This window comes from Rattus rattus, chromosome 2 (genome assembly GCF_011064425.1).
Source record: "Rattus rattus isolate New Zealand chromosome 2, Rrattus_CSIRO_v1, whole genome shotgun sequence".
Classification (NCBI taxonomy): Eukaryota; Metazoa; Chordata; class Mammalia; order Rodentia; family Muridae; genus Rattus; species Rattus rattus.
In genome coordinates this window covers 108,424,396-108,445,835 of record NC_046155.1, presented here as the reverse complement: position 1 = coordinate 108,445,835, position 21,440 = coordinate 108,424,396, and the positions used below count along the sequence as shown (strand labels likewise).

The 21,440-nt window shown below is 43.1% G+C and overlaps 1 protein-coding gene across 2 annotated transcripts in view; it reads left to right on the top strand.

Annotated features, from left to right (window-relative positions):
- Rab30 (RAB30, member RAS oncogene family) overlaps positions 1-21,440 on the top strand; it is an 88,094-nt gene that overhangs the window by 483 nt on the left and 66,171 nt on the right. The window lies entirely within an intron of this gene.

Sequence of the window (21,440 nt, the reverse complement as noted above, 5' to 3'; positions counted from 1 at the left end):
CACTTGGAAAACACGAGGAGGGCAAAGGTGGGGAGCTGCAGTACTGTCATTCCACGGCCCCACTGCTGAGGTTTGAGTGGGAAAGGGTGATATGTGGGGAGAAATGGAGACAGTGATTTAATGTGGCCGTACTTCTTGAGAACATTTGTGTCGCTTGGACTAGCACACACTATTTTTAAGATGAGCATGTTTCTCTTGAGTCGCTTAAGTTTCGTGGGGCTTTATTTTATGTGTGCATGTCTGTGTCGTTTGTCTCGCCTTTTTCTGCTGATTTGAGATGACAGTGTCCTTTAATGGTGCACTCCGTGCCAGTCAGAAATATTTCACGTGTCTAGGGAAGGTTCTCTTCGGCTGCTAGAAGCTGCATTTTTGTGAAGCGATTTTATTTTTTGTGTTCTCCCGACTGCGGGATTCGGGATGGTTTGGAAGTGGAATTTGTGCTTGTGTGAGTATTTTAAATTACATCGCAATAGGATCTTGCCATTGACAATGGTACTGTAACAAGCTGCTGTTCCCGAGGCTTGTCTCCACTCCGAAATAACGAAATAACGGTTTGCAGACGGAATCGATTAGGGAACCTGGGTACTATTTTTTTTTTTAACACTTTAGGGAAAGGAAAAGTTAGATGTGGTATCACCCTTTATTGGGCTTTACTGAAAGCTATCCAAGAACAGTGAACCTGACCAGGGAAACCAGGGAGCATGGTAGTGTGTTATTCGAATTTTGTTTTTCAACCAGCTGACACATTTAATAAGGCAGGCACCATTCTGGCTCGTATGATGCTGGCTCTCCTCATAAGAGTTACAGGGATGAACACTGCAATAAATATGCTCCTTTGAGATAAACAGCTGGTTGGCTCCAGAACAGATGGGGCCAGTCTTAGCTGAGAGATGTACAACCTTGGAAATGAATGGACTTTGGGTCAACCACACCCCCTTTAGGAATGTCAAAAGAAGGAGAAATGCCAGAGTATTTGCTCAACTCCAAAAGGCTAAAGCTTTTTCACAGCCTCTGCCAGCGCTGGAGGAAAAGTCATTACTGTCTGCCTTTAGTTTCTGTGAACCAATTTTATTCATTTTAATTTAGATGCCCAGATCTCCAAAGTTGCAGCTGCCAGGTGACACTTTGTTAAATGCTTGATGTTTCAGAATGCCAAGGACAGTCCATCCTATGGGCTTTGTGAGTGGAGGGATTTATTGGGGTGCAGTGAGTAGTGGTTAGATGTGGGAAAGGATCAGCACACTGGATTTGCTTCTTCCCACACCTTTGTGATGACACTCTGCCCTTCTTTTCTGTGCCTTTCCTTCTCTCCCTACCCCATTCACATCTCTCCAGATTCCATTTCTTCCTTGTCCATTTGTAGTAAATACTGCTTTTTCTCTCAGAGGATTCCCCCTGTGTCAGGAGAGGATCACGTCTCCTTTCCTAAGTCACTTTCCAAGCTCTGTACACCACCCTCCACGCCTTCATCCTCCCGAACGCTGGAGTTAGAGGATGCAGTTCATGTGTGGCTCTTTATTCAGAGGCCTCTTTGAAGAGGCATTTTTTTCCCCCTGGAGTCTGTGCTTGGCAGGGTGACTCCGGCGAGCCTGATCCCAGGGCTGGGACTGTGCTTTCCATGGCAAACCTAACCTGGGCCCAGGAGCATAGGGACAATGAAATGCAGCCCTGGAACCCTGGCGTCTTCCTTTCCACAGCACTGCTAAGTCCCCACGGTTTAGCCAAATGTCTTAGTGCTTTACACAAGATGCTCTCATCGTTCCCAAAGTAGTCTTAAGTAGCTTCTGCTTCATTCAGGACTTGTGTTTCTTATCCCTATGCCAGGGAGCAGTGGGAAAACAGTGTACCCCGTTAGCCAGATGCTGAGTAGCTGTACAGGCACTACTGCCTGTTGGTGTTTTGGAAGGCAGTTGGACTCCCTGCCATTTTGTCTTCTTTGTGGAAGAAAGAAGTTTGTTGTTCTACATTGCTCTCCCCAGGACCTGGGTGTGGTGGCAGCTGTATCTCTTCTTTACTTAACCTGGAATTTAAAGGCCATTGCCCATTTGAAGTCTGCCAGTGTGACAGTGATGAGACTTCTTTTGGACCACCTTGATGTCCTAACCCCCCCTTTCCTGCAATACTCCCTCGCTCCCCGGGGGCTTTTCAGTGAGGAAGAGGAATGAGATGAAGGTCAGACTAGCTGTCCTTATGACTTTTAAGAGCTGCAAGTTTCTTTCCGCCTCAGTTTGCACATCTTCAAAGGGACACCAACCCTTGCTTCTTGGGTTCCTTGGCTTTTTTGTTATAATCCTCCATGGCCTGAAACTTCTAACAGCAAGTGTCAGTTGAGCTGCTACTGTGTGATAAGCACTGTGGTGCATCCAGGAAGAGAAACGTTCCCCCTGCATTGAAGTACTCCAAGTGTCATGTATGCTTCTTCCCAGGGGTTTGCAAGATGAGATGAAAGTACCCACTCTGACTCTGTTCCCTTTTCTGGTGTAACCAGGGAAGGTTTCTTGTAGGAAGTGGCGTTTCTTGTAGGAAGGGACTTGAGTGGTCAGACTTAATTTGAAGTGGCAATGGGAGTTGCTTTGAGTACAGCAGTTAGGCTTTGTAGGCAGAGGGACTGCACATTCAGCATACAAAGAGCGGTGAGTAGGAGCTGGGGGAGAGCCCGGAGCCTGGGCAATTTTGAATGACAAGGTGATTTTGGTCTTCATCCTCAGGGTAATGGCAACTTGGGAAGTACTTTAATTAGCTAGATGAAGATCACATGTGGATCACATTACCCCCACACCAACCCCCACGGTTAGGGAGAAGGCTCCGTGGGTAAGCACACTTGCCTTGTAAGCCTGAGGACCTGAGTTCAGTTCCTAGAACCCATGGTGGAAGAAGACTGACTCCTAAGAGTTGTCCTCTGACTTCCATATGTGCTGATGTATAGGACACACACACACACACACACACACACACACACACACACACACATATTTTTTAAAAGTTAGAGAAGAAATTGGGAGGTGTTTGGCCAAGTTGAGTTGGTGGAGACATAGTAGCAGGTCATTTCTGGAGTTTTGGCAACAGGTGATGACACTTGACTCTTGAAGGAGACTGGAGAGAGGCTAGGTCTGAAAATTATAATTGTGTAAATGTATTATTGATTGATTAGATGTGAGAATAGGAAGAAAAAGTAGACTATGGCTTGTGTATTTCCTTTTTAAGCAATCCAGATGACTTTTACAGAGAAAGAGACAGCTGACAGGGCACCTGAGTTTGTTCAAGAAGAGGTGGGGTAGGACTCTGGGTTATGCTGAATTTGAGGCCTCTGGAACCATCTAGGTCTTTGTTTTATTTTTCCTATGGATGTGTAGGCTGTGGCATGGTAGTCTAAGGAAGAGAGATATAATGAGGCTAGGATAGGGTACTGGTTATTTGTCGATGTATAATATTGGGAATGGCATATTCATTTTCAAGGTTTAGTTTTCTCATCTATAAAATGGGTTTATCCCATGACAGTAAACCAGTATCAGATGTAGGTGCATCATGCTAGGAATGCAGCATCTTTCAAGACATTTCTCTGAAGGGAGAGAGACATGTGAACAAATGGAGGCGTGAATAGCAGTTCTAGAACAGCACAGCCCCTCAGGAGGCATTCATTCTTGGAGGGTGGGAATTTAACGATGTGGCCCACAGCCTTCAGCTCTAGAAATGAAGACAAGGAACAGACTCAGGGAGGGACTTTGTGTGTTTAACTGGATGGACTAACCTAGATCACTCCCTTCCTCCTGCCTGCCTGCCTGCCTTCCTTCCTTCCCTTCCTTCCTTCCTTCCTTCCAAGATTTATTATGTACATAGTGTTCTACCTGCATAGATGCCTGCTCACCAGAAGAGGGCGCCAGATCTCATTCTAGATGGTTGTGAGCCACCATGAGGTTGCTAGGAATTGAACTCAGGGTCCCTGGAAGAGCAGTCAGTATTCTCAACCTCTGAGCCATCTCTCCAGTCCCTCTAAGGATACTTTCTAAATAAAGAAAATCTTCAACATATCGAAAGATGTAATTTGTAATAATGAAATGTCAAGTGTAAATGCTACTACCAGATCATTTTCTGAGACCTATATAGTCTTTGAGGTGTTTTGTGGATAGGTTTTAGGGAAATTGAGAAGGATTTCACTTCTGGTTTCTTTTAGGGCCCAACTTCCTAAATTCAAGTTAGTTTCTCAAAAATGATTCTAATGGCCCATAATATCCCCTCAATCAATGGGCTTTTGCATTTTACAGATAAACAATGTCACACCAGATAAATACAACTGGGTGAACTATTTACAGTATTTTTCTGTAGTAAAGAAAGAATTTTTCTGTAGTATGAAAAATTCTCTAATCATCTCCCCCCCCCTTATTTTCTTGCACAGGAAGGGTTAAAAGTCAAAAGTCTACAATGTTATCATTACTTAGGATATCATTGCTGTATTTTCTTGGCTGTAGTGAAAATGTGGCCAGTCTTTAAATGAACGTTTCAAGTAAAGGGGAATTTTGTGTGACCCACAGACAACTTATTCTCAGGTTCATTCCCACAGGAATCTAACCTTTGAAAACTAGGAGCCTCAACATTAGCCTATCATAAAGGTTCTTGGGATTTTATTTTTCTTCCAATGCTGTGAACCAAACCTGTAACATAAGGGTCCTTTGAAGATGTACCAGGAAGACAGGACCCATGAGATCACGTGTTAATTTGTATGTGTTTTTGTGTTATAATTCGTTTGTGTAATCCTGCATTTTCTCTTATCTTGTCCATGCTCCTGATACATACCTTAACTTCTTTAAACCTGTTTGGTAGTAGGATCGTTGTGGAGATTAAATGAGAATATATTTTCAGATTTATTTGTATATGTATAAGTGTGTATAGTCTCTCTGTGTGTGTTTAGTGCCCTCAGAGGCCAGCAAGGGATATCAGGGGATCATTACAGATGATTGTGAACCACCAGGTGGGTACAGGGAACTGAACCTGGGTCTTCTGTAAGAATAGCAATATTCTTTTTTTCTTTTAAAAAAAGATTTATTTATTTACTATATATAAATACACTGTAGCTGTCTTCACATACACTAGAAGAGGGCTTCAGACCTCATTCAGATGGTTGTGAGACACCATGTGGTTGCTGGGATTTGAACTTAGGACCTCTGGAAGAGCAGTCGGTGCTCTTAACCTCTGAGCCATCTCTCCAGCCCGAGTAGCAATACACTTAACCACCAAGCCCTCTCTCTAGGCCTGAGAAGATATTTTAAGCATCGGGCACTAAGACTGATGTATAACTGTTGTTCATGGTGGTTTTAATTTTTTTTTAAGATTTTTTTTTTATTTGTATGAATGTTTGACAGTATGCATGTACCACATGTACCTGGTGTATGCAAAGGTTGGGAAAGAATGTCAAGTTCCCCAAAACTGAAGTTACTGATGGTTATGTGGGTGCTGGGAACTGAATTCAGGACCCCTACAATGGCAAAAGTATTCTTAACTACTGAGCCCTCTGCTCAGCACCATGGCAGCTATTTTAAATATTACTTTTATTGATAACTTTCAACGTTTTATTTATTGGGTGATGTCTGTTTAGTACTCACTGTGACAAAGGAGAAATGCGGTAACGAGCCTAGCTAGAATTTACATTGTCAGTGCTGAGTTGCTGGAGTAGAAACTGATGTTTGCCAGATATGTTTAACTTGCATCTAATCATGAGGAAATGATTAAACACATCCCAGTTGTGGAATGCGCTATACACAGGAGCTGGCTTGTGATCTTCACAACATCATGAATGATTCATGGAATAGAATGAAGGGTAAACATTAAAGAAGGTTAAAGAGATAAGACAACATAAGTGGCCTGTAATCTTCGATTGAAGCCCTAAAAACAAAAGAAAACAAATCTTATTGTGAGGATGTTTGGGGAAATTTGAATGGGAGCAGGACATTAGGTGGCCATTAAGATCCTTCTTGAAGCTCGTGGGTGATATCTGAGTTCAAGGTCAGCCTGGTCTACAAGAGCTCCAGATAGCCAGGGCTAAACAGAGAAACCCTGTCTGGAAAACCAAAACCAAATAACAAGCAAACCAACAAAAATAAATCCTTTCTGGAGGTAATGAGTCCTTTGTTTAGTCCAGTGTGTGCTGCTGTTAAATGTTGTTTTTAAGAGTGTCACAGCAGAACAAAAAGGCTTGTTTGTGAGGCACTTCTTGATTGATTAACATAGGAGGGTCCAGCCCACTGTGGGTGGCATCACCCCTAGGCAGGTGCTTCTGGCAGGTATAAGAAAGGTACCTGAAACTGAGCCTGGAAGCTGGCAAGCTGCCTTCCTCCTTTTTTCAGCTTCACGTCCTAACTATGTTTTCTGCCTCAGTTCCTACCTTGGCTTTCGTCTCCTAAGTTGGGTTTAGTCAGTGTCTTATCACAGCAACAGAAACCTAACTAGGACATGTGTGTAAAATAGCTCTGACAAATTTGCATGTGCATAAGCACATAAATATATGCTGTCTGTGAGGTGCTGGCACCTCTGACTAAACTAGTTCATAGCATTCATTCCTGGGATTCCAACGGCGTTTTTAGGAATCTCATAAAGTCTTCTTTTTGGTCAACCAGAACTTATGTGCGTAAGTTAAACACAAGGTCCTGCACTGGGTGTTCTGATGGAGCTTTCCTTACACCCCACTTTATTCTGTGAGGCTCCGATCTTTTAGTAAGGTCTTCAAAGGGAGAAACACTAGGAAGGTGTATACTGAATGTGCTCTCTTTCTTTCAGTCCTATGCAGATTAAATATGTTTAAATTACATTGCTTGATTTTGTGTGTGTGTGTGTGTGTGTGTGTGTGTGTGTGTGTGTGTGTGTGTGTGTGTGTGTGTGTGTGTGTGTGTGTGTGTGTGAAGTCCAGAGGTTAGGACATGTCTGATGTTTTTCTTAATCCCTCTCCTCCTTATTTTGATGCTAGGTGTCTTAATAAATTTGAAGCTTATCTAGGTTGTCTGGCGGATGAGTTCCAAGGATCCTCTTGTTTCCCCTCATTAGTGCTAAGATTCCTGAATGTGCCTCTGAGTGTGGCTTTCAAGTCATTGTTTGTCTGTTTGTTTGTTTGTCTGTTTGTTTGTTTGTCTGTTTGTTTGTTTATTTTAAGACAGGTTCTTTGTGTAGCTCTGGCTGTCATGGAGTTGCTCTGTAGACCAGCCTAGCCTGCCCTCCTGAGTGCTGAGATTAAAGGTGTTGTGGCTAGCATGTCAGGTTAGGCTCAGCTTTTTAAAAACATGTGTACTTGGGGCTAGAGAGCTGGCTCAGTGCCTGAGAGCACTGACTGCTCTTCTAAAGGTTCTGAGTTCAATTCCCAGCAACCACATGGTGGCTCACAACCATCTGTAATGGAATCGGATGCCCTGTTCTGGTGTGTCTAAAGATAGCTACAGTGTACTCATAAAATCTCTCTCTATATATTTTATATATATATGGATGCTGAGGATTTGAACTCATGTCCTCAGGCTTCTAAAGCAAGCACCTTACCAGCTTAACCATGTCCTTTAATAACCCTGTCTTTAAAAAAAAAAAAAAAAAAGATGCTTGATCCCAAATCTAGTCAGGTAATTCATACAAGATAATTGTGTCCTTTAGTTGTTTGTTTTTAGTGTAGGGTAATATCTGTCTTCTCACCTTGGTGTTAAGATCTTTGAATGTCTTAAGTCTGTTGTTCTGTAGACTGAAATTAGAATTTTCTGATCGTTTTCTTATTATTAAACTTGGGTTAAGGATTTTGATTGGAATTTTTAGCTTCACCCTGGCCCCTCGCGTCTTAGGGAGGGATGTGTAGGGTCAGTTTGTCAGATCCCTGGTGATGTGAGGTCTGAGCCGGTGGTTAAAGTGAAAAGTCAGGCCTTCTCGAGGGGAGGGCATCATATTGAAATGAAGTTTCTCAACAGCTTTCATCTAATATTGTCTAAATCCCTTCATCCTACATTTATCGTATGACCAGGTAGCTTCTGGCTCCTCCTTGCCACTTCAAACACCTACTGCTATCCTCGGAATGTTTGACCTCCAATGTATTAATTATACTCATTACCTGACTTCTTCCCTTTGTGCTTTCTGATATTCAAATTGTCTCAGCAGTAACCTACGAGGCCTACCTTATAGTTATTCTTAAAAGCGTGTGATAAAGTAGGCAGGATGCTCATGAAAGTAAGGACATAAGTCTGAGGAGCCACAAGTAACGCACAGTGTGGTTAGTCACATAGCCACTGGAGAGACCAGCTGGAGAGACGGTATTAACTCCGGGATGCTTCCTGCTACTCCACACGGTGTCCTGTTGTCTGGGAACAGAGCGTCACCTGTCGAGACCAAATTAAAGGGTAGGGAGCAATCCTTGCAGCATCTTGCTGATAGAAAACGATTGGAAGTGTGCAGCAGCAGGGGACTGGATAAGTTTACACAAGGGAAAATCTTTAAAGCTACAAACAAGAGTCCGGGTGTCCCCGAGGATATATATAGAGTAAGGATAAAGTAAGTGTGGAGTGTATTTTGTGAGGGATAATGATATTTTGAGTTTGCACAAAGAAACCTGGAAGGCATGACAATATACTATGGTTTCTGGTAGAAAGTAGACAATGGACAATGTGTGGATTATGGGTAGCGTATGTGTATACATATGTATTGATATTTTGATATACATATATAATGTTTGTGACAGGTTCTTACTCTGTAGTGCAGGTTGGTCTGGAACTCATTTTGAAGCCCAGAGTTGCTTCAGACTTAAAGCAGTTCTTACGTGTAGGGTTCTGAGTGCTGGGATTCCATAGGTTGGAGCTACCATAACAAGTATAGAGTATTGACTTAAAGTAGCTCTATTCATGTGTGGTTAACATGTATCACATAAATTGCCCCTTTAAAATATATAATTTAAGGTATTGATCAAGTTGCATAGTCAACTTTAGGATTTTTTGCTCACCACAATCAAGTTTAAGATTTTTTAAGTCACCACCAAAAGAAACTTCATGCCCCTTAGCAGATATTCGCTATTTTCCTTCCCCTACCTGTCCAGCTCAGGGCAACCTCTATTAAACTGTCTATCTGGATAAGTTTTCCTATTTCAGTCATTTACTATGCCTGGGATAATACCATGTGTGGTCTTGTGTGAATGACTTCTTTCATTAACATAATATTCTCAAAGTACACCCATCATGCTCTCAGTATCAGTGCTGCATAACTTGTTACTATCAAATAATATTCCATTTTTTGACCATTCTGCATTTTATGGGTCCATTTATCATAATTCGAGTTGCTTATATGTTTTGACCATTTCAATATTTTATATTTTTGTGTGGATATATGTTTTGGTAATTATTGTTCAGGATATGGGATAGAGATGGGTCAGTGGTTAGGAATACCCACTGCTCTTCCAGGGGCTCTGGGTTTGATTCCCAGCAACTACAGGGAGGCTCCCAACTGTCTGCAACTGCTGTGCCAGGAAGTCTGACACTATCCTCACGTCTCTTTGGAGACCAGTGAAGTGTGTGGTGCATATGCACACAAACCACTCATAGACATAAAATAAAGTAAGAAGCTATTTAAAAAGAGTTCCAGTTTTTTCTACCTCTGTGCCAATATCTGTTAAAAAATCATTATATCTATTCTAGTGAGTATATACCATATTGATTTTTTTTAACTGTGTCAATACATACAGCTTTCTAAAACTAAAATTAAAAAACCAGGGAGAGAGACTAGAGAGATGGCTCAGCAGTTAAGGGACTGTCCTTCCAAAGGGGCCTGGGTCAATTCCCAGTACTCACATGGTGACTCATCAACTGTGTAACTCTAGTTCCAGGGGATCTGAAGCTCTCTTCCGGCTTCTGTGGGTGCCAGGCATGCATGCAGTGTACACACATGCAGGAAAGACACTTGTCCTTAAAATTTTTTTAAAAAGATGAGAGAAAGAGAGAGAGAGAGAGAGAGAGAGAGAGAGAGAGAGAGAGAGAGAGAGAGAGAGAGAGAGAGAGAATAGGAACTCAGAAGAAGAGCTTCAGCCAGCTCGTTGAAGGGTCAGGGTGTGAGAGATGGTTCAAGGCAGAGAAGAGAGGCAGGGGCAGTTCCCAGGTTTCCCCTTTGAGCTGGGTGTCCAAATGTACACAGAGTTTCCTGTTAGGCTTCTTAGTGCCCCCTGGCTTTCTGTCCACCAGCACAATCACATGCATTGCCCAGAGTGTAGAGGCTTCCTTCCGGTGTTAAGGGCTGCCCTCAGGATGCCTTCCGTCCGGTCTAAAGGGTTGCTGCCCTCAGGATGCCTTAGAGTTTAGTAGAAAGATCACTAGAGACAGACAGAATGACTGATCACTTGAACTAGACTTTTAGTGTCTATCTGTCCTTCCATCTCCTTTAATTTAGAAGTGTTCCAGTTTTTCACATTCCAACTTATTTTTATCCTAGACTTTAAGACTAGGATTCTGTGGGCCATGAGGTTGTTTTGTGAGCTTCCTCTGCACAGGGTTAGGATGTTAGATGGGGCTACTTTAACCGTGGTGGCTGGTGTGGGAAACAGAAGGCCTTTATGAGAAACCTCAATATGGGAAATTACCTATGACTTTCCATTTATGTTTTGGTATCTTTAAGTTTTATGCCTTTGGATAAGTCCCATTTTCTCCAGAGTTCTCATTGTCTGTAGCAGGGGATGCTTGCCTTAGCATCTCCTCACAGATAGGTACTCATTAGTTGTAAGTGGGTGAGGGGGAGGCAAGCAAAACTTTATTGTCGAGAAAGATGGCAGAAGTTACTTTTCCTAAGTGACCAAAATTAATATCAATGATGAAGCAAATAGACTTCTGAGAAAAACACTTTGTAGAATCCCTCCCTCAAATATATAACTGGAATGTAACCACAAGGGCCTAGGGAGATGGCTCAGTGGGTAAGAGGTCTTGCTGGGCAAGCACCGGGATCTGAATTTAGAGCTTCAGCATCCACTTAAAAGTGGGGTGTGGTCATGGATTGGTGTCATCCCAAGCAGTGGAGGGGCAGACAAGTGGATATTTGGGCCTCGATGGCCTGCTAGCAAAGTGGAACCAGGCTTCAGGTTCTCTGAAAGACCCATCTCGCAAAATAGGATGAGTTGTGCCTGCTTCCAAATTAGAGGAGGCTGAAGGACAAATATAGGCTAATGCAACACACGATCCTGGACTCGTCCTTGGATCAAAGACATTTTTCTCTTTGTCTGCTGATGTAATTTATATTGCCATAATGAATGCTCTTTGGACAGTGGGTAAAAAATAAGGGTTGAAACTAGATTAGCTTTAGGGTCAATATTAATTTCCTGATTTTGATAATCATTGTGAAAACAGGAGGGACTATTCCTGGTTTTTAAGGAAATACTGCATATTTAGAGATAAAACGGTTTCTATAGGTGAGAAAATGAAGGGAAGGTGGGGTATGGCATTATTAACATTTGAGTCATTTGGGTAAAGGCACACACCTTTAGTCCCATCACTCTGGAGATAGAGACAGGAGTTTAAGAAAATAAATTCTTAGTAACTGACTTGAAATTTTTTAGGTAAGACTGAAATAAGTTTGAGGTAAAAGAAGACAGTTGGAGGGGAGGTACCCCTCCTTAGAGTAGAATATGGTTGTAAGGATTAAACCCCACTGTGATCTCAGGATGTGCCTGACCTGGTTGATTTTGGACATCCTCCAGTGAGCAAGGCAAGTGGACATGATATGGGAGTTGAAATGAACCTGCGTTTGGGACTGGGGAGATGGGTCAGCAGTTAAGAAAGAGAAGGATTCACACACACACACACACACACACACACACACACACACACACGCACACACGCACACACGCACGCACGCACGCACGCACGCACGCACGCGCACGCACACGCACACGCACACAGTGTTTCTGTATATACATAAAATAATAAAAATAAACATTTAAATAATTTTACCTATGTATATGGTGACAGTATTGCTTTGAATCAAAATTTGAACTCATCCAGGAATGTTGGTGTACGTCTTTAATTTTAGCACTCTGGAGGCAGAGACAGCCTGGGCTTTGTGAGTTTGAGGTCAGCATGTTCAACGTATCAAGGTTCAGGCTAGCTAGGGCTGTAGAGGAAGACCCAGTGTAAAAATTCATTCATTAAAAATAGATAAATAGGCTGGGTGGTGGTGACATACACCTTTAATCCCAGCACTCTGGAGGCCCATCTCTGTGAGTTCAAGGCAAGCCTGATTGAGAGAGAGAGAGAGAGAGAGAGAGAGAGAGAGAGAGAGAGAGAGAGAGAGAGAGAGAGAGAGAGAGGAGGGAGAGGAGAGAGGAGAGGGGAGAGAGGAGTGGAGAGGAGTGGAGAGGAGAGGAGAGGAGAGGAGAGTGAGAGAGTTAGTTATCCAGGACAGTCAGGGCTATACAGAGAAACCCTGTCTCAAAAATCAATCAAACAAACAGAAAAATTGGGACTCATGGTCTGACAGAAATGTCTCCCTTATTTGTAAGTCCATTCATTGACTTGAAAAGCTGTATAAAGTACACACACCAAATCACTTGGCCACTCTAGGAAGAAATCATCCTAATCCACTGTTTGTTTTTTGTGGATCTCTGATTGTCTCAGAAAGATTGTGGAAAATGGTCACCTTTGCTATTTGGGGAACTTTTGGGCCAGTACTAGCACGTGTCTCTTCTTTTTCTCATTCCCACCCTCACACAGGTTCTTGATTTTGTCTTAGAGAGCAATTTTAATTAGCCATGCCAAGTTTTAATTGTTTTTGGCAGACAAGGCAGACAAGAGAAAGTTGAATAAGCTTTTCTGGTCAAGATTCAATAATTTTGCTTTCTAAGAGTTAATTTTGGAGCCGGGCAGTGGTGATGCACGCCATTAATTCCGGCACTTAGGAGGCAGAGGCAGGTTTAATCTCTAAGAGTTAACTTTGGGAAGAATGCCACTAGTCTGGAAAATTCAGGTTAACCTCAGAAGAAATTTGTATTCTCATGGAATTGAGAGTGGACTAGGGAACTAAGCTTTGGACAAAGACTGAAAGCAATATGTCTATCTGAAATAATTATTTCTGTCTTGTCTTTTCTTCAAGTCTCTCTATATGAGTGACTCAGTTTTCTGAGATGACTGAGGGTAGGGGCACTTGCTGTCTACTTGCCATCCATCCCTGAGACCAACATGATAGAAAGAGAGAACCTACTCCTGCAGATGACCTACTCTTTAAATGTGCACCGTGGCTTATGTGTTTATACCCCTCCCCCATGCTCACATACACATACACATACATGCCATACAAACAAGTAAGTATACTTAATAAATGCATGTGATGACTTTAAAACAGACTTAGTTCATGCACCAAAAGGAAACAAGGACTCTCAAATAATCCTGATTAAAAGTATTTATGAGGGGGTGGAGAGATGGCTCACTGGTTAAGAGTTCTGGAGGACCTAGGTTCTAGTCTCAGCACCCACATGGTAACTCACAGCCATCTGTCACTGCCGTTTCAGGGTATCTGATGTCCATTGTAGTCTCTGCAGGCAGCAGCCATGCTCACAGTGTACAAATAAAGATAGAGGTAAAACCCCCAGACACATAAAATAAAAGTTAAAATGAGAAAATTTAAAAAATAAGAGTTTTTTTGGACAGTGTAGTTCTTAAGTGCTTCTCTTTGAGGTGAGGAAGTCTCCACCTCCTGAAGCTGCAGATTTTGTTTTTTGAGACGGGGTCTCATATGTAGCTAGCCTTTCTTGGCTTGCCTGGAACTTATGTAGAGCAGGCTAGCCTTGAACTTAGAGAGCTCCACCTGCCTCTGCCTCCACCATGCCTGGATGGATTATTTCTGCAGGACTTAATTCTCTTTTGAATATGACCTACAAAAAGTTTGTTACTCTTTGCTTTTAGAGTTATGGCTAAGACATGGTTGTATATACAACAAACAGTATTTATATGACTTTATAATGTTGAACACATTTAAATTTTTATGCTATTCTAGCCCCTGTGCTGACTAGATAAATTATGTCATTTAATTATGACAAAAATCTAAGGAGGATGCTTGATGTCAGTAGACTCATTGGACAGTCTTGATTTCTGCTACTAGATCTGTTTGGAACTAGTCAAAGGATTGGTTATACGTATTGTTAAGGTGATACATTTTAGATTGGTTGTACCTTCCTATGATTAAAACCAACCAACCCACCAAGCAACAAACTGATAACACTCCTTGTCTTACTTAGTACAGTTGACCTGATTTAACAAACTGACTGAAGCTGGGGAATTTATAAACAATAAAAATAAATTTCTTTAATGTGATCCTTTAAAAAACATTATCGTTGTGCCAAGTGGCGATGCAATGTCTTTAATCCCAGCACTTGGGAGGCAGAGGCAGGCAGGCAGATCTGTGAGTCTGAGTCTAGCCTGGTCTACAGATGAAGTTCCAGGATTGCCGGGCTACATAGAGAAAACCTATCTGAAAAATATTATTTTTATGACTTGCTTTTTAAGATAGAGTCCTGCTATATAGCTCAGGTTGGCCCAGAACTAACTATGGAGCCCAAGTTGGTCATGAACTTGTGCCATTTCTTCTGACACAGCCACTGAAGTGCTGGACTTACATATGTGTGTCACCGCACCTGGTGACACAGATTTATTTCTAAGGCACTGCAGGTTGGGAGGTTAAGGTAAATTACAAGCAGGATCTGCTGGGGGCAGGCATCTGCTGGGGGCTGCTTTCTGCCCCCAGGATGATGTGTATTTCTGTGCCTTCCTATGCCAGGTGGGGTGAACTTGCCCTTCAGGTACTTTTGAAAAGATTTATTTATTCTTATTTTTAAAATTATTTATGTGCATGCATGCTTGTTGTGAGTCCTGTTGGCCCAAGGATAGATACCAGGAGACATTGTTAGATCCCCTGGAACTGGACTTGCATGTGATTGTGAGCTGCCTAGAGTGGGTATTAAAGCCTGAACTCAGGTCCTCTTACAAGTGCAATTAAGTGCTCTTAATTACAGAGCCATCTCTCCAGCCCCTTTATGTACATTCTAGGTCACTAATGCACTTATGAGAGCACTATGCTTCATGGTTGAATCAGTCATTAACACTTTTAACACTGTCTGCAGTTTCAATGTAAACTGCAGTTTCAATGTAAAATTTGGAGGGGACATAGCCATTCAGACTGTAGGACTACGATTCACTGTGTAGTGGAAAGTGACCATTGAGACGAGGAAGGACAGTGAGGTCACATAGATTAGAGATGCCCTCCTCCCTCTATGTATTGGTCACTTTCTGTTATGGTGCTAGAACACTGTAACCGAGGTAACTGTAGAAGAAAGAGTTCACGTTGGCTTAGGGTTCCAGAGGTCCAGACTCCCAGTGGCAGGGACAGCATATCAGAAGGTAGCAGGCGTGGCAGCTGAACAAAAAGCTGAGGGCACACATCCTCTACTGCAAGCGTGTGGCAAAGAGAGATCCAGCATGAGGCTTTAACCTCATAGCCCACCCCCAGTGATGCATTCCTGCCCACAAGACCACACACCCTAAACTTCTCCCAAAAGTACCTCCAACTGGGGGAACTAGTGTTCAAATATCTGAACCTTCAGGGGGGCATTTCTCATTCAAATCATTGTGTCCCATGACAGAGTAAGTCTGGCTAGGTAAAATAGAGGCTGGGTGGTTTGTGTGACACGAGGGCAGTTAGGAGGGCAACTCAGAGGAAGGGAACAGCAAGTAGGGTTGTCAGAGTTGACGTTGAAGAGCACCTTTAATTAAGTTCTAATTCTACCAAGGAAGTGGTCTCCAGTTATATGACTCCATAATCATAGGTAACCTTGCCACCTTCCAGGTTGGCAGAGAGTTAAAAGCAAAGTCTAAACCAGGTTTGTGATGTTGTGCTATGTTGGACAGGTACTCACTCATGATTCATCCAGTAAATGTTTGTTTAGCACATAGTGCTGATACTTTGCTAGGCTCTTTATGTATGTTGGCAGATTTAATAGCCCCAAACAACTTGGGAGCTATTAATAGCCCAGTGAACAGATGCAGAAATTATGACTCAGATGAAGTAACTTTGCTGCAGGTCACATGACTGGCAGGTGGCAGGAACAAGATGATACCTGGATCCCATGTATCCAGTAAACCATGTGGCCTCTCTCTGGGCTAAGCGTGGGTTGATGGCTGCCTTTGAACTCAGTCACAATGGCAGGTGGCTGCCATCACTTGTCATCTTCTTGCTACTGTTGAGGGTACCTTGGATGAGTTTTCTGACACCTTTGAGACTCAGTTTCCTCATCAATGAACAGATGATCTGTATTAGATTAGATTGTTCCTAGTTTCTCTTGGTCTTACTGACCACTTTTTGCCATATGGTAAAGGTTACTATGGTTTGAATGTTGGTGTACTATCACCTATAATTCATCCACCAAACATTAATATCTGCTATACTACCAGCTACTGTAGATATTAGCAATTGAGATTGGTAGGACCTTGCCCATAGGCAGTTTGAGTCTAGCAGAAGAGACGCATCATACCCTTTGGTCATAGGACCAACATTGGTGTACACAAAGTACCTAGTACCTGGGAACACGGAGGACAGGCACCAGACTCTTTTTTGAATAGGAGGATGTTTTGAAGAAATGACCCTGCAGACCAGGAGGATGACCTGGGAGACCAGAGATCTCACCCTTCTTGTTCTCATAGTACACATTTAATAAGCTTCGGGAAACTCTGAGCTCCCTTTTATCTTGTGTTAAGTCTACTTGAATTTGGTAGTTGAATGTAAGTATTGGGGTTGCAGAGATGGGTAAAAGAACTCAGGGTGGAGACAGGCAGCGCCCAGCAGCTTCAGGTTCAACGAGAGACCCTGTCTCAGAAACATAAGGTGGCAGGTGAGAGAGGACAGCTGTCACTTTCCCTTGGGAGGCATGTGTAGGGAAGACTTGAAGACACACGTGCACACATGCCACACACACACACACACACACACACACACACACACACACAAAGGGTAGGTGTCTACAAAGTGCTTCTCTTGTATTGGAGAAGGCTTATAAAATTGGAGCGAGATCTAGTGGTTAAATAATTCTAAAAGGATTTAGGAAGCATGGAGCAGATTGGTACAGGCCCAAAGGGCTCAGAGTTACCTGAGATGTTCACAACTAAAGTCCCAGATGGTTGTGTTTCCTAGGAGTTAATGAGATGGCCCAGATCCTGGGTGGAGTGCATGATCCTCTCCTACTGAGGACTGGTGAAGTGCTAAGAGTTACTGAATATTGGAATTCTGATATGGAAGGAGTAATGTGGAAGCTGGGAAATAGCCAGTTTCTAACATTTACTAAGTAGCTACTAAGCTACTAAAGACCTACTTACTTAAATTGTAAAGAGGTTTATTTTTATTTTATGTGTATGAGTGCTTTGTCTGAATATATGCTAGTATACCTCATGTATGACCTGTGCCCAGAGAGGCCAGAAGAGGGCTCTGATCCTGTTTTTAATCGCTGAGTGTGTGTGTGTGTGTGTGTGTGTGTGTGTGTGTGTGTGTGTGTGTGTGTGTGTAAGTTCATGTAAGCAAGTTTGTACTGGAGCCAAACTTGGGACTGGAGTTACAGGCTGTTGTGAGCTGCCTGATGCGGGGAACTGAACCTGGGTCAAGAGCAGCAAGTGCTCTTAAACACTGAACCATCTCTCAGCCCCCGGGCTATACTCCTCCTTTACATTTTATTTTATTTTCCCCATAGTCCTGTAAAGCACACGCCTTTTCCTCCCCCTTTCCAGGTACAGAACCAGGGCCTGATAAAGGGCATAGCTGACAGGAGACACATTCGTAGCTCAAGGCCAAAGTTTGTTCAAATCTTTGTTCTTCTACTCTGTGCTTAGGGGGTTGGGGATTTAGCTCAGTGGTAGAGCACTTGCCTAGCAAGCGCAAGGCCCTGGGTTCGATCCCCAGCCCCGAAAAAAAAAAAAGAAAAAAAGAAAAAAAGAAAAAAAGAAATGAGTTATCTACTCTGTGCTTCCTCAGGGACTTTGTGTTTCTCAAGGAAGTGAGCCAAAGCATGATCCCCCCCCCCCCCCCTGGCTCCTGGAGCCTAAGAGAGCAGTGATTGTTATGTGGTATCAGTTCTTGAAGTTGGGATGAACTGAAGGGCTTGCTCCTCCTGTTTTCTGTGTTACCTTCTGAAGTGGCAGGTCGTCAGCTCCCACGGGTCAATGCTCTCACTAAATCATTAATAGCTTTTATTTTTTTCTCTCCCAGTTAGTATTTGCTAGTTAGTGTCTTAGAATTGGTTCCTTAAAATCATCTGATAGAATGTTGAGGCCAGGTAGGTATAATGATTTGATCCTGACTCTTTAAGAGTAATTTCCATGTATTCTCCAGATTTTATCTTTTAGTCCCCGAGAGACCTTGTCTCCTTGTCCTCAGAGACCTTGAACAAGGTTCTGCCTGGACCACAGAGAGGTGTCAGGACTTCCAGTCCTTGGATCCTTCTTGCCTCTCAGGATCCTTGGTGGGGCCTGCTATCTAGTTAGGGAACGTTTTCCCAGCAGGCTTTGGAGGCAAGCCACACTTTTATCATAGGCCTTTTAAACCATCTAGAAAGTTCTGACGTGCGGCTTTATGAGACACTGAAAACCAACTGCCAGTGTTCGGGAGGTTGGAGCCAAAACTTGGCTCAAGTCATTAATTCTAGGGCTGTGGGCATCAACCTGTCCGTGCCTGCTTTCCTAGCTGATGACAACCCCAGCTTCGTTTGGTTGTTCTGGAAGTCAGAAAAGTCACCATGTAGTGTCAAAGGGCTTAATAACAAGCTCGCAGAATGTATTATGCTGTGTTATAGTGCTTTTTGTTGCAGACCAAATTTGTCTCCTTGAGAGACTGTTCTGGGGCCTGCCTCGCACGCTCCCTTTATCAGCACTGACCCAAGTGCTGTCATTGGCCGCAATGACTTTTCTGGCATCACGCTCCAGTTTATTTGTAACCTTCTCGTTAATGGGCTTATACATGCTGCCAAGCTCTGGTGACTCTTTACAAACAGTGCTTGGGCTGTTACACTCACACCCCGGACTGTTTACCTCAGCCTCATGACTCAAATTCTCGGAGTTGCGTCTGGATGCCTTTCCTGGTAAGTTCTGGGACAGCAGCGGAGGCTTCTTCTCATCAGTGAGCTTTACCATGCTTGCCGGAATTCTGGATGACAGCTCCTGAGGGGACTGAAAGGAGGAAATGCCAAGGCAGGGCTGTTACAACTTCACGCACATGCCTAAAATAAAGAGGATGGGGAAAGGGGCAGCTCGCAATGGTGAGCTTAAAGCTAGGAGGCCCTGGAAACACGAAAGGGCCTTTGTGTGTCAGCGTCATCTTCAGTTGCAATTGTCACCTTGTTCTGAGGAAATGCTTAGGTGTCTCCAAGACATTTGGGGATTGTTGTGTATTTCTGTCTCCTTGGCATTTCAGATGCTTGCTATGTCTCTTGTCTGGCTGTTAGAATGCTCAACGCTGTAAGTGAAAGAAAACTAACTCTTACTTGAGCAAAGAGAGAACTTTTCTCTCCTGCCCCCCCCCCCAAGAAAGGACACTGAGGTATTATATATCTGTCAGAAGGATTGGCTGAAACTAGGATGTGTTAGAGAAGTTAATTGTGAAACTGAGTTGTTCTGATTAGTCTGCCTTCAAAGACCCAGGAGGCCAGGCTGCTTTCTTGTGTCCTTTCCAAATTCTGAGCTTTCCCCTCTGAATGTCAAGTTGGAGAAGATCCCCGTGGAAAGTTTTGATGAGCAAGGGGTGGAAATGTTATCTTTCTTGTGTTCTCCTTCCACCACTACAGTCAGTGTCTCTGACTAAAGAGTGCTAAAAAAGGATCTCTTAGAAGGAGGAAAATGGGTCGGCTGGGCAACTGAGCTACACTGGGCTCTCCACACTGTCAAGATTCTGTTCCTTGTCTTTGTTTCTCCATTGTGTGGCAAGAGTCACAGCCATCGAGTTCCCCTCTATATTTCTAGTCTTGCAGAAAATTGAGTGCAATATAAGTAATATTCCCGTTCCTTTCAATCTCACTATTGTTATAAGCAAAGGACTGACCTTTACTCTGATTGTGTCTTGGTAGAATATCTCAAAAAGTAATGATTGGTCTAGTTTGGATCATGTGACCACACTTAGCCAATCACTGGCTACTAGGCAGTCAAAGTGATTTAGCATGAATGTCCCTAGTGGGGGCCCTATGTTCTTAGAGAAGAGAGAATCATTATAACTGAAAGTCAAGTAAGACAACAGCCAACCAGGAATGAGGTCCAGCTTCTTCCTTTATTTCTACTCTTATAAAAATGTCAGTACAATGTTATAGTTGCCTTTTCAACCTCCCTTACCAAAGCACACAATAAGTTTACTTCTCTGAGTGTACAAAAATTATGATTTCCAACATGCACTCCTATTTCATATGGACCTGAGAAGGAAAGACAGAAATCAGGTTTGAATGCGGGGTGGCATCCAAGCCTATGATGTCTTCCTCATCGTGGAGATGTCATCTGTTGTGGAATATATCCTAATTTCCAAGCAGATGGTATTTATCCTACAGCAGAGCTCTATACCTCCATCCCTTGGGCTGTTGCTCATTCATTTTCCCCCACTCATCTACCTATTTACAAAACATTCGTGCATCAGAGAACAGTGTATTAACTATGCTCGGCTGCCTCTCTCCCTTTACCGTTTCCTCTTTTAAGACGTTTTCTTTAACGTTTATGTATCTGGGTGTTTTTCCTGCATGTTTGTGTGTGCATCACATATGTATGTGCCTGTGGAGGCCAGAAGATGGTGTCAGATGCCCTAGAACTGGAGTTGATGGTTGTGGGTCCTCTGGAAGAGCAGCCAGTGTCTCTAGCACCTATGTTTCTCCTCTCTTTAGCCTTACAGCAGTGTTAGCGCTCTCTCTCTCTCTCTCTCTCTCTCTCTCTCTCTCTCTCTCTCTCTCTCTCTCAACTGAGCCAGAGGTCAGTTATGAAGACAAAGCTTCATATAGTTGCAGTGGCCCCACCTTAGCCTAGGACTAAGCATCTAACATGGACCTTTAGGATGAGAACATCTGAAGCCCAGCGTTCACTTATCTCCTCTCCCATTTTCACCTCGCTATTGTGAAGCATCAGCTATGTGTCAGGCATTCTGTTGGACCCTAAGGACTCCAGAAGGAACGAGTTGGGGTCCTTATCCCCCAGAGACAGTCGTCGGGTAGTAAGGTTGCAATTGTAGAGAGACCGTTCTGAAAACAAGCGAGCTGGGGAAGGTTACAGTTCCTACTATTCGTCTACAGAAAGCAGGGGAAGGGCCAGTTTTGAGTGGAAGAGTGAGAATGGCTGTGTGATGTTTATTGTTAAAACGATTGTGCTTTATTAGACAAGAGGCGGTAGTCTCCTTTGAGTGTCATATGGATGTATTTCCATAGATACCTGATAACAATCACTAAGTTGGTCGTAGTGTTCTCC